We start from the raw sequence: 16,519 nt of genomic DNA on the forward strand, positions 1-16,519 counted from the left end.
CTGGGCTCGGTTTCCTAATCCGCAAAAGGTGGTGTTGGGTAAGATGGCCCTTATGGCCCCTTCTACCTCAACTATTTCTCTCATTTTGTTTATAAGATTCTTCTATCTATCATCTATCTATCTATCTATCTATCTATCTATCTATCTATCTATCTATCCACTCATTTACTTATGTTAATTTTTTGGCAAAAATACTATATGCATAAGACAAAAATATTCTAACAATGCAAAAAGTTACGTAGTGAAAAAGTCAGTTTCTCCCCCACCCTTGACTCCTACCACTCCAGTTTCTGCCCCGCCCAAACCACTTGTAACAAGCTGTTGTTTATGCATATATTCTCCCCGTACCTTCTGTATACAAGTAGTAACATGCCACACATGTATTCTCCATTCTGCCTTTCTCATATAACTGCTTAAAAATGGACCTCCCGGGTCAGAAGATATGTGCATTTTATATTTTGATAGATAATGCTAAATCGTCCACCAAAAAGGACGATGCTTGTTTCTCCAATACCCCATCAACACTTTTTGTTATCACTCTTTCATTTTTGTTAGCCTGCAAGATTGAAACACAACATCTCATTGTGGTTCGACTTTGCCTTTCTTCTATCGTGTAGGTTGAGAATCTTCATATGTGTTAAAGCCGTTGACATTTATTATTTTGTAAATCGTCTGTTCGTGTACTTTGCCCTTTTCTCTTTTGCACAGCTATAATTTTTCTTGGAATGCAGAAAATGGGGCATCCTTACACCCTTCGATGGGAAGATGGAACTTAAAGGGCATCACTATTGAGGCCGTTGGGTTACAGATGGGCGTTGGAGCAATGGCAGTGGGTGGAGTGGCCCAGGAAGAACCCCCAGAGTGAGTGGGGGACCCACGTAGAGCAGGAGCACTCACTTAAGAAGGGCTTGCACATTTGAAAGGCTTTTAAACAACAACAGACAAACAAACAAAAAACAAAGAAAGAATATGCAATGGGGACCCTGTGGCCCATGAAGTCTAAAATATTAACCATCTGGCCTTTTACAGAAAACATCTGTCAATCCCTGGAATCTGGGATGAAGAGAATAAGAGGAGGCTGAGACACAGCCGTCTAGGACACAGGAGGAGATTCGGACAGACTGGCAGCTCAGAAGAGAAGAGTCGAAAATTTTAGTAGATTGGAGGAGTTATCAGTGTTTGGCCAAGAATTCAGGTAAGGTGAAGATTTAAGAGTGCTTTGGAACTGGCAATGAGGAAGCAGGTCACTGTGACCTTTGGTAGAGCAGGTTTGGGGGAGGGTTGATACACAGGCTTTTGAGTCACAAGAAAGAAAAAAACAGAGAGGGAGGGAGGGCAGGAGAGAGAGAGACAGACAAAGAGAGAAAGAGAGAGAGAGATAAGCCTGGGTGCAAACCATGAGTGCTTAGTAAAAATTAACTGAAGACAAACAAACAAACTGGCATGACTTCTTTAAGACAAATCATTATTTTCATGAATGCAAATGTTCACTTCTTTAAAGCACACCTTAGGTCTATCTGACCCAAGCTTTGGATCTTCCCTTTTCCATCTCTCACTCTACAAGGAAGTAAACCCCAAATGGACATAAAAGCAGAGAGTGTTAGCAGTGCCGGAGGGCCCTTGGGTGCAAGCCAGTCCATCACCCACGTGTTACTGGTGAGGCAGCTGAAGCTCAAAGAGGAAAAGTGACGTGACCAGGCCACACAGGGAACTGTGCAGGTGCTAGAACTCTGGCTTTTAATTCCAACTGTTTTTCTACTCAATGGCTGCCACTTCTGTCTTCTCTGACAGTGTCTAACATCTTGCTAACATTTAGTAGATCCTCCATAGGTATTTCCAAATATTATACATTCATTTCCAGACATTGTATTTCACTCTTTTTCAAACTTATATTTTGGACACCCTCTTTTCATTTTTGCAAAATCAACATTATTGAGGTATAATTCTTTTTATTGTGGTAAATATATATATATATATATATATATATATATATATATAATATGAAATTTACCATTTTAGCCATTTTTTAAGTGTATAGTTCTATGGCATTAAGTACGTTCACACTGCTGTTTTAGAAATTCACATTAAGTACCATTTATCACCACATGAAAAAGACAAACTTTTTCATCTTCCCCAACTGAAACTATAATCATTAAACAGCAACTCCCCATTCTCCTGGTTGATGGATAATTTACTTACAATAAAATCCACTTTAAGTGTACATTTTGTTGGATTTTGACAAATGTATACTCTTGGGTATTGACTACCATAATCAAAATATTCTCTCATGGTCCTCTGCAGTCAGTTCCCAGACTCCAACTCTGACCTCTGTTGCAGATTTGTGCTTTATTCAAAGCACATACTTTGGCTATCCAGCAGATTGAAAAACCATATCTAGTTGTGGTTTTACTTTGCCTTTTAAAAATTGTGTATGAGATTGAGAATGTTTCTGTCATTGTAGGTTGCTTTCTTCTTTTCTAGAATTTCATAAAAATGGGATCATAGAGTGCATACTCTTTGGTATCTGTCTTCTCTCACCCAGTGTAATGTTTTTGAAATTCATCCATGTTGGGTATACCAATAGCTTGTTCCTTTTTATTGCTGAGTTGTATTCCATTATATGGACATACCAAAATGTGTCTATCAATTCACTTGCTGACAGACATTTTGGTTAATTTCAGTTTTGTTTTGCTTTTAAACTCTCATGTGCAAGTCTTTGGGTGGACATATGCTTTCACTTCTCTTGGGTAAAGTAAAAGGGGTAGAATTCCTGGGTCATATGATTAGTGTAACTTTATAAGAAATGGCCCAACTGTTTTCCTATGTGGTCGTTCCATTTTGTATTTCCACCAGCTCTACATCTTTGCCAACACTTACTTGGTGGTGTTGTCAGTTTTTAAAATTTTGGTCATTCTAGTGGATTTAATTTGTGGTTTTAGTTTGCATTTCTCTGATTAATAAAAATGTTGAGCATTTTTCAAGTGCTTAATCCAAGATTGTGAAGACTTTTTCCTATCTTTTCTTCTAGAAGTGCTATAGTTTTAGCTTTTAGATCTGGGTCTTTGGTTATTTCAAGTTAATCCTGGGGTTTGGGGTGAGGTAAAAGTCAAGGCTCATTTTTTCCATGTGGTTATCCAGTTTTTCCAGCACATTTTATTGAAAAGATATCCTTAGCTCATTGAATTATTTTGGTACTTTTGTCAAAAGTCAATTGGCTATATATGTGAAGATCTGTTTCTGGACTCTTTACCATATTCCATTAATCGATATGCTTGTTCTTACACCAGTACAACACTGTCTTAATTACTGTAGCTTTATAGCTAGTATTGAAATCAGTTAGTGTAATTCCTTTCTTCTTTTTTTTTTTCAAAAATTCTTGACTTTTCTATGCCCTTTGCAATTCCATATAGATTTTGGAATGAGCTTGTCAATTTTTTCAAAAAAATGTGCTGAGATTTTGACAGGGATTGCACTGAATCTCTGGATCAATATTTTTTCACTTAAAAAATTTCATTCTGGGGCTTCCCTGGTGGCGCAGTGGTTGAGAATCTGCCTGCTAATGCAGGGGACACGGGTTCGATCCCTGGTCTGGGAGGATCCCACATGGCGCGGAGCAACTGGGCCCATGAGCCACAACTACTGAGCCTGCGCGTCTGGAGGCTGTGCTCCACAACAAGAGAGGCCGCCATAGTGAGAGGCTCGTGCACCACGATGAAGAGTGGCCTCCACTTGCCACAACTAGAGAAAGCGCTTGCACAGAAATGAAGACACAACACAGCAAAAATAAATAAATTAATAAACTCCTACTCCCAACATCTTCTTTAAAAAATAAAATTAAAAAATAAAAATAAAAAAGACCTCAAATCCAGCTAACTTCAGACCTTACAAAAAAAAATTTCATTCTGATTTTGCTAACTCTTGTGCATAAGGGCTTGTTTCCTTGTATGTTCTGAGATATATGTATTGTGAGCTCATATTCCTTGGAAATCTATTTCTGATAATTTTTTGAGGCTTGGATATAAAATATGTTTATCAGAGAAGAGTTGTACTTATTTTTCCCAGGCATAATTTACTACCCTGGCCTACATTAGACCAAAATTTCAGGTAGGATTTTTTTGGAGACCATGTAGTATGAATTTCAACCCTAAACCCAGGTAAAGTGAATTCATCAGTAAGTCTAATTTATCCCCTATCTTAGGTCTGGTTTCCCCAGAAACAGACCCTGAGACGTGATCTGAGTGCAAGTAGTTTATTTTGGAGGTGATTTCAGGTAGCCCCAGTAGGGGAGGGTGGGATTAGACAAGAAAAGGAATTGGATAAGGTGCATTAATGAGGATGAGTTACCCTTGGACAACTGGGGCCCAATTCCACTAAGGTCCTCTGGGAGGTGGTATAGAATATACATTAGATTTGCTTGATGAGAGAGGTGAGGAAATCGGGGTGTTTCTCTACCAACTTGCAATCATCATTGGTTGAGGACCGCTCCCCCCGGGGCAGTAGCTCCCTACCTTCCAGCCATTCAGAGGGAGTGTACTCCTGCAGCCAGGGAAAGTCCTCAGGGAGATAGTCACACTCCTTTGTACAAGAGGGAATTTCCCTCTTAGGTTCCTTTCCATCCAGAAAACTCAAGTATTGGTAGAACCTCCAAAATGAACATGCTTCTTCGTCTCATCGTTAGTCTGTGCTCCTGTGATGATTAATTTTGTGTGCCAACTTGACTGGGCCCTGGGGGCCCAGATATTTGGTCAAACATTATTCTGGGTGTGTTTCTGTGAGGGTGTTTTGGAATGAGATCAACATTTGAATCAGTGGACTGAGCAAAGTAGATTGCCCTCCCCAATGTGGGTGGGCCTCATCCAATCAGTTGAAAACCTGAATAGAACAAAAAGGCTGACCCTCCTGCCAGTGAAAGGGAACTCTCTGTCTAACTGTTTTGTGTTTGGACATTGGTCTTTTCCTGCCTCCAGGCTCAAACTGAAACTTGGCTCTTCCTGGGTCTAAGTCTGCCAGCTTTCAGACTGGAATTTATGCTGTTGGCTTTCCTGAGTCTCCAGCTTGCTGACTACAGATCTTGGGACTTCTCAACTGCCATCACCTTGTGAATTGATCCCTTATAATAAATCTCTCTCTCTCTCCCTCTGATTCTGTCTCTCTGGAGAACCCTGACTAATACAGCTCCCGTGATAGAAGTTGAACATGAGCCCCTTAATTTTGATTTATTTTCCCACCTGTTAAGAGCTATGTTCTTTAAGTTATCTATGAAGTAAACACATTACAGAGACAATTTTCCTCAGGGTCCAAGGTCAGTCTGATCATAAATCAAGAAAAGGATGTTCCTCCTTTGAGCACAGCTCTGGTTTTACTCTTTAGGAAGTCTAAGCTCCCCTCTTACTATACAGAGAAGCAGTGGGCCCTCTGCTGTCCTTCAGATCCTGCAGGCAGGGTCAAAGAAGCATTTAAAAGTTTCTCTTTTTTGTTATTGTATCATGATGGTGCCCAATCTGATCACTTTGTTCTTTCCAGCTTTCCCATGGAGATCAGGGTGAGGAATATTGCCCAGTTTAAGCCATAATAAATGTGTGAAAAATGCAGGAGTTAGAACTGTCTTAAATCAGGCCAACTCAGAGAGGACAGTCCTATTGAACAAAAATCGGGACTTCTTTAGAATTATAGAGCCACTGAGTTTGTTTCTTTTATGTAAAAATTGGAGCCAATCAGTGGCAGATTTATTTTAATCCATTTTTATTACAAATGAGCCGTAAAATGTGAAAATAGATAAAGAGGTGTACAATATTCAGCGCTGGCGGGGCGGAGCCAGAGGGGAGCTGCTGGAGAACAGCGGTGTGTGAACAGGCTGCAAGAGCCTTGCTTTAATCCAAGAGGTACGGGGAAATCAGGGCCAGGACAAGGTGAGAACCAAACCAAGAAATGGAGAAGAGGCCAGGAGATCACCTCCATGCTGCAGAAAAAGCAACAAAAGGAGGTGAGGGGAAGTCTGGAGGATTTTCCTTACCTAGAGACCTGGGGACTGGGGGCTAGGGGCTGGGGTGTGATGGGCAGGTCAGTATCCCCCGGCAGCCTGCCCTCCCTGTTGTCTGACATTGACTAATCCACTCATTCAATCAACAACTATTTATCAAGCACTTGTTCCTCGCCAGGCCCTGGGGATACAACAGTGCACAAGACACTCCCTGCCCTCATGGGAAGGGGGAAGTTGGCCAATAAACAGACATGTGAAAATGCCAGCAGAGGCTGTGGAGAACCACAAAAGAAGGTTAGAGGGATGGGAATGCGGTGGTCTGGGTGCATTTGCCATTCTTTGTGGAGAGTTCAAGAATGCGGACTCTGATGATGCTTAGCAGAGACTTAGCGAAAAAAGGGAGCAGGCTCTCTAGACCTTTGTAGGAAGAGTGCTTCAGGCAGAAACATTATGGACCTTAACTCCGAGACCTGGAAGGACCCAGAATCTTATATTGGGCTCCAGCATCTACACAATTGGCCTAGCTCACAAAGCATTGAGGTCATGGCCTCAACGATACCTGATTAGAATGAGATGCTTGGGGCTTCCCTGGTGGCGCAGTGGTTAAGAGTCCGCCTGCCGATGCAGGGGATACGGGTTCATGCCCCGGTCTGGGAGGATCCCATATGCCGCGGAGCGGCTGGGCCCGTGAGCCATGGCCGCTGGGCCTGCGCGTCCGGAGCCTGTGCTCTGCAACGGGAGAGGCCACAGCAGTGAGAGGCCCGCATACCGCAAAAAGAAAAAAAAAAAAAAAAAAGAATGAGATGCTTACCTTCTTTAAAACGTTTTTTAAAAATTTTATTCTAAGGTTGGGATAGAAAAAATATTTGTAGCTTTCAAATTAATTGGCCTTGCAAATGGATTTAGGTGGAACGAGGCTGGCTGGGACACTCAGAAAAGGCTTTCCTGACCGAGTGACATTTCAGATGAGACCTAAAGGAAGAGGGAGAGTCAGCCAGGGGTGCAGGGAAGGGCTGAGTCGGCTGTGCAGAGGGAACAGTGCATCAAAGGCCCTGAGGAGGCCGGCTGATTTTGTTTTTTAAATTACTTTTTATTGGAGTATAGTTGCTTTACAATGTTGTGTTAGTTCCTACTGTACAGCAAAATGAATCAGCCATATGTATACTCATATCCCCTCCCTTTTGGACTTCCTTCCCATTTAGGTCACCACAGTGCATTAAGTAGAGTTCCCTGTGCTATACAGTAGGTTCTCGTTAGTTATCTATTTTATACATAGTATCAATAATGTATATGTGTCAATCCTAATCTCCAGATTCCTCCCACACACACCCCTTTCCCCCTTGGTATCCATACATTTGTTCTCTACGTCTGTGACTCTATTTCTGCTTTGCAAACAGGATCATCTATACCATTTTTCTAGATTCTACATATATGCATTAATATACAATATTTGTTTTTCTCTTTCTGACTTACTACACTCTGTATGACAGTCTCTAGGTCCATCCATGTCTCCACAAATGACCAAATTTCATTCCTTTTTATGGCTGAGTCATATTCCATTGTATATATGCACCACATCTTCTTTGTCCATTCCTCTGAGGATGGACATTTAGGTTGCTTCCATGACCCGGCTACTGTAAACAGTGCTGCTGTGGACATTGGGGTGCATGTATCTTTTTGAATTATGGTTTCCTCTGGGTATATCTGGATGATTTTGAAGATCTCATTTCCAAGGTGATACTCTATAGCCTTGAGTCTCCAAGCACGGGTGGGGGGCACCATCTCCTTAGTGTAAACCAAAGCTGTTAGCCCAGCCACACTGCAGGCATTCTGGGGTGTCTTCTGTCCCCGTGCCCCAGGCTGTTATCCAGGTCCTGTTTATATATTAGACTCTGGTCCTTGAATTTTTAACACCCCCCCACCCCCCTTATGGCTCCTAATGTGCATCTATCTCCCTTGGGTCCTGAGGGCAACTGGCCTTCTGGCCCTGAATTCCTGTTCTCTTGCTTCATTGCCAGGCTTGGCCAGGTTTATTCATTGACATCTGGAAAATGACTTTCCTGCCCCGTGTTTTAGCTTTTTCAAACTACGTGCCATTCTATCATCTCACGATTACACTGTGATCGCCTCAGTTGCAAAAAAAAAAAAAAAAAGTTTAAGATCCATCCTTTGAAGAAAATATTATATAATTATATTTCCTTTCATACTAGATGTTGGTGGGGAACTAAAAGTGTAATGAGAGTTGTACTCAGTTTTTGGGAAAACTGATACATGGACATTCTCGTAATAGTTACATTTGGAAAGGATTTTCCACATTAAAAAATCACCCCTGTGCCCTCTAAATAATTTCCTGTGTAGTTAAAATAAGATCAAATTTTCCAAAAGCCTCAATCCATACCCAGCTTCTCAGCATCTGTAGGAAGATAGTCATTGGACAAAGAGAGGCACATCTGTACTAGTCTTTCCTTGCTCCCGTCATTCATCACAGCAGGATTTGCTTGGCCCCCTCCTCCTCTCCTCTCCAAGCTTCAGTTGGGCCCCCTTTGTGCTCACCCACAGACTCTGCCCAGTGCAGACTCTGGAACTGGAGCTGTCCTTGGAAGACCCTAGGCTCATCGGCCTTCTCTTGACCCCAAACTCACTCCAGCTACCAACCCATTTCTTTGCTCTTCTTTCCAACAAAACTCTCAGAAGGGTGTTGATACCAGTTGTCTCCAATTCCTTTCCTCCCTTTATCTCTTGAACCCGTTTTAGTCCGGCTTTCATCCCACCACGGCCTTGAACTGCTCATGTCAAGGTCGCCAGCCAAGTCTGATGGGTGCTGCCCAGTCCTCATCTTACTTGACCTCTCAGCAGCTGACTGTTCTGCTGTGAACCCCTTTCTTGGCTTGGCCTCTGGACCACCATTCTCTCAGGCTTCTCCTCCCACCACCCTTGTCACTCTCTGCTGGTTCCTCCTCTTCTACGGATACCCAACCGATGGAATATTCCAAGACTCAGTCCTAGGACTCCTCCTCTCCTCCTGCATTCAGTCCCCAAGTGATATCTTTGGTCATGTGGCTTTAAATATACTGTGAAAACTACCGAATTCATATTTCAGTTGGGACCTGTCCTCTGAACTCCAGACTCATTTATCCAACTGCTGACTTGATGTTTCCACTTGGATATTACAAGATATCTCAAATTTAACATATGCACAGCTAAGCTCTGATTCCACCTTGCAAATCCAGCTCTTTCTGCAGTGTGAATAACGGCCCCCCAAATATGTCCATGTCCTAATCCCTAGAATTCTGAACATGTCACCTTACACAGCAAAAGGGACTTTGCAGACGTGGTCAAGTTACGAATCTTGAGATGGTGAGATTATCCTGGATTATGTGGGTGGGGCTAATGTCATCACAAGAGTCCTATAAGATAGAGGCAGGAGGATCAGAGTTACAGAGAGAAAAAGGAGATACGACAGCAGAACCAGAGGTTGGAATGACGTGCTTTGAAGATGGAGGAAAGGACCATGAGCAAAGGAAGGCAGGCAGCCTCTAGAATCTGGAAAAGGCAAAGAAATGTATTCTCCCCAAAGCCTCCAGAAGGAACATAACCCACCCAACACCTTGACCTTAGACTTCCGATCTCAAGAACTCTAAGAGAGTAAATGTATGTTGTTTTAAGCCATTAAGTCTGTGGCAATTTGTTACAGCAGCAACAGGAAACTAATACATACAGGTCTCTCCATGCCAGTAAAGGGTGGCTCCATCCTCTCTAGTGTCCTAGACTCCAGAGGACAGTAGAGTTGTCTCTGTTTTTCCTCTCACTCCCTCACACCCCACATCCAATCCATCAGCAAATGCTATTGGCTCTACCTTCAAACTATATCCAAAGTCCAACAACTTTTCACAACCACCACCAGTACCCTTTTGATCTAAACCATCGTCACCTCTTTATCGCGAGTATCTCTGAATGAGTCTTCCTAACCCTCCCCCCACCACCCCCTTTGCTCGTCTACGGTCAATTCCACTTAGCTGCTAGAGCAAGCAGGTTAAACCATAAGCTAGAGCTTAGCATTAGTTTCAGACAACCTTCAGTGGCTGCCCGCCTCCAGTGGGATAAAAGTCCACGTCTTCACCAAGCCCTGTAAGGGCCTTCACAACCTGGCCCCCGGACACCTCTCTGAGCTCCTTTTCTGTCACTGCTGCCTTGCTCACTCTGCTCCAATCACACCAGCATGCAGCGGGTGGTGGGAGGGGCCACCCAGAACCTTCAAGGACTGAGGACTTAGCGCTGGGTGTGCTGCTGGCTGACAGCCCGCAGGCACTGAGGCGGCCTCAGAGGAGGAGAGGTGGCCCCCCACCCCACCCCGCCCCTTTCCCATGGCAGCCACGGCTGATGGACACCAGGGTGCGAGAGCTCAGCCCCTTCTGCTCAACGTGGGGCAGCTCTGAAGGGTCATCCTATCTCCAGAACTCCCCATCGGTGGTCTGAGGCGTTTGCTGAGACCATCACAGCTCTTCCCCTTCTTCTGCCCAGTCTTGCTTCCTTGCCCTCCCTTCCCTTCTACGGGTTGACCCCAAGAGCGCTCCCTAATCAACAACCTGTGTGCTGATCCCCAACTCAGACACTGTTCCCTGGGGACCCGACCTGGGAAACCCATCTCTGCTATTCCTCCGCCGTCCCAAGTACCCCCATAGCCTCAGGGCTTTTGCAGTTACTATTCCTTCTGCCTGTAAATCTCTTCTCCCAGATATTTGCACAGCCTGCTCCCTCACTGCTTTCAAGTCTCAGCTCACATGTCCCATAGCGAGGGGCCCCTCCTGACTACCTTATGTAAAATAGCAGGCACCACCAACAAAATTTCTATCCCCCTTAGTCGGCTGAACTGTTTTCTAAGTTATTTATCAGTATTTGTTAACTACTTGTTTATTTATTTTCTCTCTTTATACTCTACCTCCATAAGGGCAAGGCCTTCATCTGTTTTGTTCATGGCTATTTCCGTGATAACTAGAATAGTGCCTGCCACACAGCAGGCCAGTGCTGGTCTTGCTCTGACCTGGTTCTAGTCATTGGCCATTGTCATATTCCCTGTGGGTTTCCATCTGGAACCCTTTGATCCCTTGATTCTGAGTCAAGGACATAAGCCATGAAGCTGGGTTTTTTTTCCCTAACTTTTTAAAAAAATTAATTAATTAATTTTTGGCTGAGTTGGGTCTTTGTTGCTGTGCGCGGGCTTTCTCTAGTCGCGGCGAGCGGGAGCTACTCTTCATTGTGGTGCATGGGCTTCTCGTTGCGGTGGCTTCTCTTGTTTCAGAGCACAGGCTCTAGGTGCGTGGCTTCAGTAGTTGTGGTGTGTGAGCTCAGTAGTTGTGGCTCGCGGGCTCTAGGGTGCAGGCTCAGTAGTTGTGGTGCACGGGCTTAGTTGCTCTGTGGCATGTGGGATCTTCCCGGACCAGAGCTCGAACCAGTGTCCCCTGCATTGGCAGGTGGATTATTAACCACTGTGCCACCAGGGAAGTCCAGCTATGAAACCTATATCCTGGAGAGTTAGAGCCGGAATCCCACCTCTAACTCTCCAGATGCCATTGTATTATCAATTAGTGGACCCGCCCCCCCAAAAAAATCCAAGTTCTCATTCTCATCAATGTCCCATCCATGGTCTGGGCATCCTCCCTGAAAGCCATGTCCAAACTATGAGCACACCTTGATCTTCAGGCTCAAAGAGGCATTGGAAGTCAGTGTCACTGCTATACGAAAAGATGTTTGCATTTGGACCAGGATGGCCTGGGTTTGCAGCATCCCAACTCTGTCACTTACAGTGGAAAACACTCGGCAAGGCACTCATTTCCCTGTGCTCCAGCTTCCGCCCTTGGATAGCAGTCAATGACGTCAGCCTTACAGAGTGGCTGTCAACAACACAGGAAGACGTGAAAAACTCATGGAAGGGTCTGGCACATGGCTGGCAGTCAGCAAATTTCTCTCAACTGTACTGAAATCCTCTGAAACGTCTGCCCCATTGTGTTCAATGGAGTAGCACAATGTCCCCAGCAGGGAACTTTCAGACCGGGTGGCTCTATGTACAAAATAAAGTGTTTCCCAAGGGAACACGTTCATTATTACATGAAATTCCATGATCATTTCAAACATATTGGAACAACACAACAATCATCTGTGCAGCAAAATTACATTGTCAGCCAAGTATATGAGGTCCAGGCATTGTCTCGGGTACAGGAAAGCATGGCTTCAACCTCCAAAAGGTGGCCTTTAATGAACAGGTGACACTAAAGCACTGTGAATAGATGGATTTCCCTCTGCCATCCTCACCTTTGCCATATTGACTGGAAACATTTACCCCAACGCTTGCCAAATTCACAGAAGTTTTTCTAGTTCCCACTGCTTTGCTACTCAAAAGGAAAGGAATAATAGCTTCCGCGGTAGGGTGTGGTATATTTAACAGAGTGCTGAAAGCAAGTTCAACACAAATGACCCATGCTGGCAGACTGCACAGTTCTTGAGTTATTTTTGTGATGGGTAATGTTTTTCTTTTTCATTCCATTTTCCTCTCTCTTGAGCTGGCTAATGATTTCCAGTGAACAGAACTGCATCCAGCACAATCCAGTTAGCCCACATTGAATACCAACCGTCCATGAGAGGTGCTGTGTGGACACTCTTTTATTTTCATGGACTCCCAGTCTAGTGAGGCTGGAAAATGAAATGCAGTTGGGATGTTCATCTGTAATTTGTACTCTTGGTTTGGAAGTGGGTCATCCGTTCAGCACAGAGAATATGAAAATACACAATCAGGTTACCACAACTTCTGAAGTCAGAGCCATTGTCTGTTGGGGAATCAAAACACGTGTAGACACATTATGAAAGTGTTTATGAAAGTGTTCATTCTTCTACATGGCCAGGTGTGGAGTTTCCCTGTCCAACCTGGATGAGCCGTTTTATGTTGGCTTGACAGAACCTCAGGCATCATGTATGTTTTCACTCCCTGCAGTCAGTGGGCTGTTACATTCACCACCAGCTGCGTGTTCTTTGTGATACTGTCAGGAAGAATGTGTTTAAAGCCATTATTGATTACTATTGAATCTGACAGACATGGTACCTCCACTCAACCCCCTTTATCCATCCCAATGGACGGGGGTGAGGAAAGTATCCTTGAAGATGTGTCATGTGCAACTAAGAAGGCAGTCAGATTCCACCTTCAATATTCAGCCCGTGATTTTTCAGAGATTCCCAAATTCTTCCCAGGGAGCTGAGTACAGGAGTCAAAGGGAACATGTGAGTCAGTGAATATTTTCCAAAAGAAGCCTTAGCACTGAATCTCCAGATTTCATTTTTAAAACGTATTACATGCTCATGGTAAAAAAAAATTAAATAATACACAGTGAAGAGTGAGTCTCCCTCAGCCACTGACCCCCTAGTTCTCTCCCCCAGAGGCAGCTACTCTTACCACTTTTTCACGTGTCCTTCCAGGCAGAGTCTATGCATATAAGACGAGCTTTGATTTCTGAAATGCAGTTTTATACGTCAGCTGAAGTGGTTCATAAGACGCCTTTTCCAAATAACTCTCCATGGTAACATAACTTTGGAACACACACAACACACACTCGCATGGACATGCACAAGCATACACACAGCCATTCTCTTAAGCATAAAATGGAGGGGAAATGATGTAACAGAAAGTGACTAGAAAATATATTACAGTAAACTACAGTGCTTAGTGACTCTCAGATGGTTCCAGACAGCTTTTTATACAGAAATAGCCCAGCGAGAAAACTCCAGCCTACTCAGACTACAGAACAAATCCCAGGAACTTGCTTTTATGCGACCTTCCCTGCGAAGCTCAAGTCTAAACACATCAGAACTTGGCAGGGCTGCAGGGGTACATTAGCTGACAGACGAAACATTCTAGTTCCTCAGGTTCCCCTTGCTTCTTCCCTCTGAACCTGTAGATTCTTCTAGATTGCACCTGTTCCCCCCACCCCCCGACTCCCAACAACACGCAGACATGGAGAGCCCCTCAAGTTTCTCTGGGTCACGCAGTTGAATAAAAACCCAACTCACTCTCACACTCTGAAGGAAAGGGGGAAAACAACCTGGTAAGTAGAAAGTTAAGATATATAGGTACATGTTTGGCAGAAATAAGAAAAATTGTTCCATCTACCAGACTACTCTGGAGCTAAGTGATGGGAAGTGTTGTTCAAATTGGGAAGGTGTATTTGTCTTCCGAGTGGAGGTGCCTGACTGGGAGTGATACAGAGTAACTGTATAAGCTGTTGTTCCAGAGACTTTCCGTAACTGAAATGTGAATAAGGACATCGGTGGACTAGCTTTTACCGAAGTACTAAACAGAATAAAAGAGCTGTCATAATTACCAGTAAAATCAGCCAGTTTATAGGAGCCTCATCAAAAGCCAACATTCTAGTATAAGAGCCATGTGGAAGCCAACAGAAAAGGTACCTTTCCACTGTATCGTGGAAATACTTGGGAGTGCAGGGCCTTACTCCTGGTTAAGGAAATAGTTACTTGCGGGTATGGTTTTGGGGGACCCTGGAAAGATCACTCACTGAGAAAATAGTACCTCACCTGCTGGCTAGCACCTGAAAATCCTTTGCTAGTTGAGAAAGCCTTAAATTCCTAAATTAACAGAGCAAGTGTAACAAGCAAAGTCCCCTGAAAAGAACAGCAATCATAATAATACTCATTTCCTGAGCACTGACTTATGGTAAGTGCTTCACTTACATTCATATTCAGGACTTTACATGAATGATCTCCTTTAATCCCTGGGGTAGCTGGTCCCTAAAATGGCCCCTCAATGACCCTTGCCTCTGCACAGTCACGCCCTTGTGCAGTGCCCTTCCCTTGAACCTGGGCTGTCCCTGTGACTCACATGTAACTAGTAGAATAGGGCAGAAGTGACACTCTGTGGCTTCCAAGCCTAGATTAGGAGAAGTCTTACAGATTCTGCCTCAGTCTCTTGGAACGGTCACTCTGGGGAAAGTCAACCATCATGTGAGAAATCCAATTCTTGGTGGGGAGGGGGGATAAATTAGGAGTTTGGGATTAACATACACACACTACTATATATAAAATAAGTAAAGAACAAGCACCTACTGTATAGCACAGGGAACTCTATTCAATATCTTGTAATAACCTAGAATGGAAAAGAATCTGAAAAAGAACATATATATATATATATATATATATATATATATATATATGTAAAACTGAATCACTGCTGTACACTTCAAACTAACACAACATTGTGAATAATCTATACTTCAATTAAAAAAAAAAAAGAAATTCAATTCTGCTAAAACTGCCATGTTGTGAGGAAGCCCAAGCTAACCATGTGGGGTGGCTGAATGGAGAAAGAGATGCCCAGCCAGTCCTCAGCTATTCCAGCCACCCCATGCCAGGTACCAGGCATGTGAATGAAGAAGCCATCTTGGGCATCCAGCTCAAAGTAGCCATTGGGTGATTCCAGCCCCAACCAACATCTGACTATAACTACATGTGAGACCCTAAGTGACAATTGCCCAGCTGAGCCCAGCCAATCCACAGAACTATTAGAAATAGTAATAAATTGGTGTTTTAAACCACTACATTTTGGAGCATTTTGTTACACAGCAATAGATTACCATAACAATTTCCCCATTTACTCCGCAAGATTTTGAATATCACAGTTAACTCTGCAACATCCATTTCACTCTTTCTTCACTGTGCAATTTGAAGAACTGACCCCAGTCCAGGGGTAGCCCTGATTAGTCTATGTTAGTGGTTCTCAAAGAGAGGTCCAGCATCTTCAATGTTATCTCAGAACTTGTCAGAAAGGCAAATTCTCAGGCTCTTCTCTGGACCTATTGAATCAGAAACTCTGGCACTGAGTTTCCGTGGTTTAATAAATCCTTCAGGTAATTCTGAAGATGCTCAAGTTTGAGAACCACTGGTCTGTATACCAATCATGGTAATCATGTCCCTACCTTGCTGGTAATTGGTTTAAGAACCCAGGCCTAAGCCAATCAGCACATAGCATTCCCTTGGTATCAGTTCTCAGTTCTTGGTCGAGGGCATTGCCCTCTCTGTCCTACTGGCAGCCACCCTGATTGTGAAAGAAGCCAGTCTTAAGATGCAGCTGACACTGAGGATGGAAGGCAGAGATGCAGAAGAAACCTGGGCCCCTGACACCAGGGTTCAGTCAGCCTGTCCCACCTTCGAACTTCCGATTATGTGGGTCACTATATCTCCTTTTGGTTAAACCTACTTGAGTTTGCTTTTTGGCTACGTGCAGCTGAAAGCACACTACCAGGTACGGTGAGTGTTATGACCTGTATTGTACATAGCAGAGGTCAGGCAATTTGCAATAGCTTAGACAACTAGGAAGCAGAAGAGTGAGGATTTGAACCCAGGTCTCTTTGTTTTTTGTCAAAGCCCACCCTTATAATGAAGCCATGAAAGGGTGAGATTTGCACTTTTCCTGAGAGTAGAGGGTTTAAGGTTTGGTTTTGGTGGGTTAGGGTCTTGAGAATACATGAAGGGAGTGGGCGT

Source organism: Mesoplodon densirostris, chromosome 10 (assembly GCF_025265405.1).
Source record: "Mesoplodon densirostris isolate mMesDen1 chromosome 10, mMesDen1 primary haplotype, whole genome shotgun sequence".
NCBI lineage: Eukaryota > Metazoa > Chordata > Mammalia > Artiodactyla > Ziphiidae > Mesoplodon > Mesoplodon densirostris.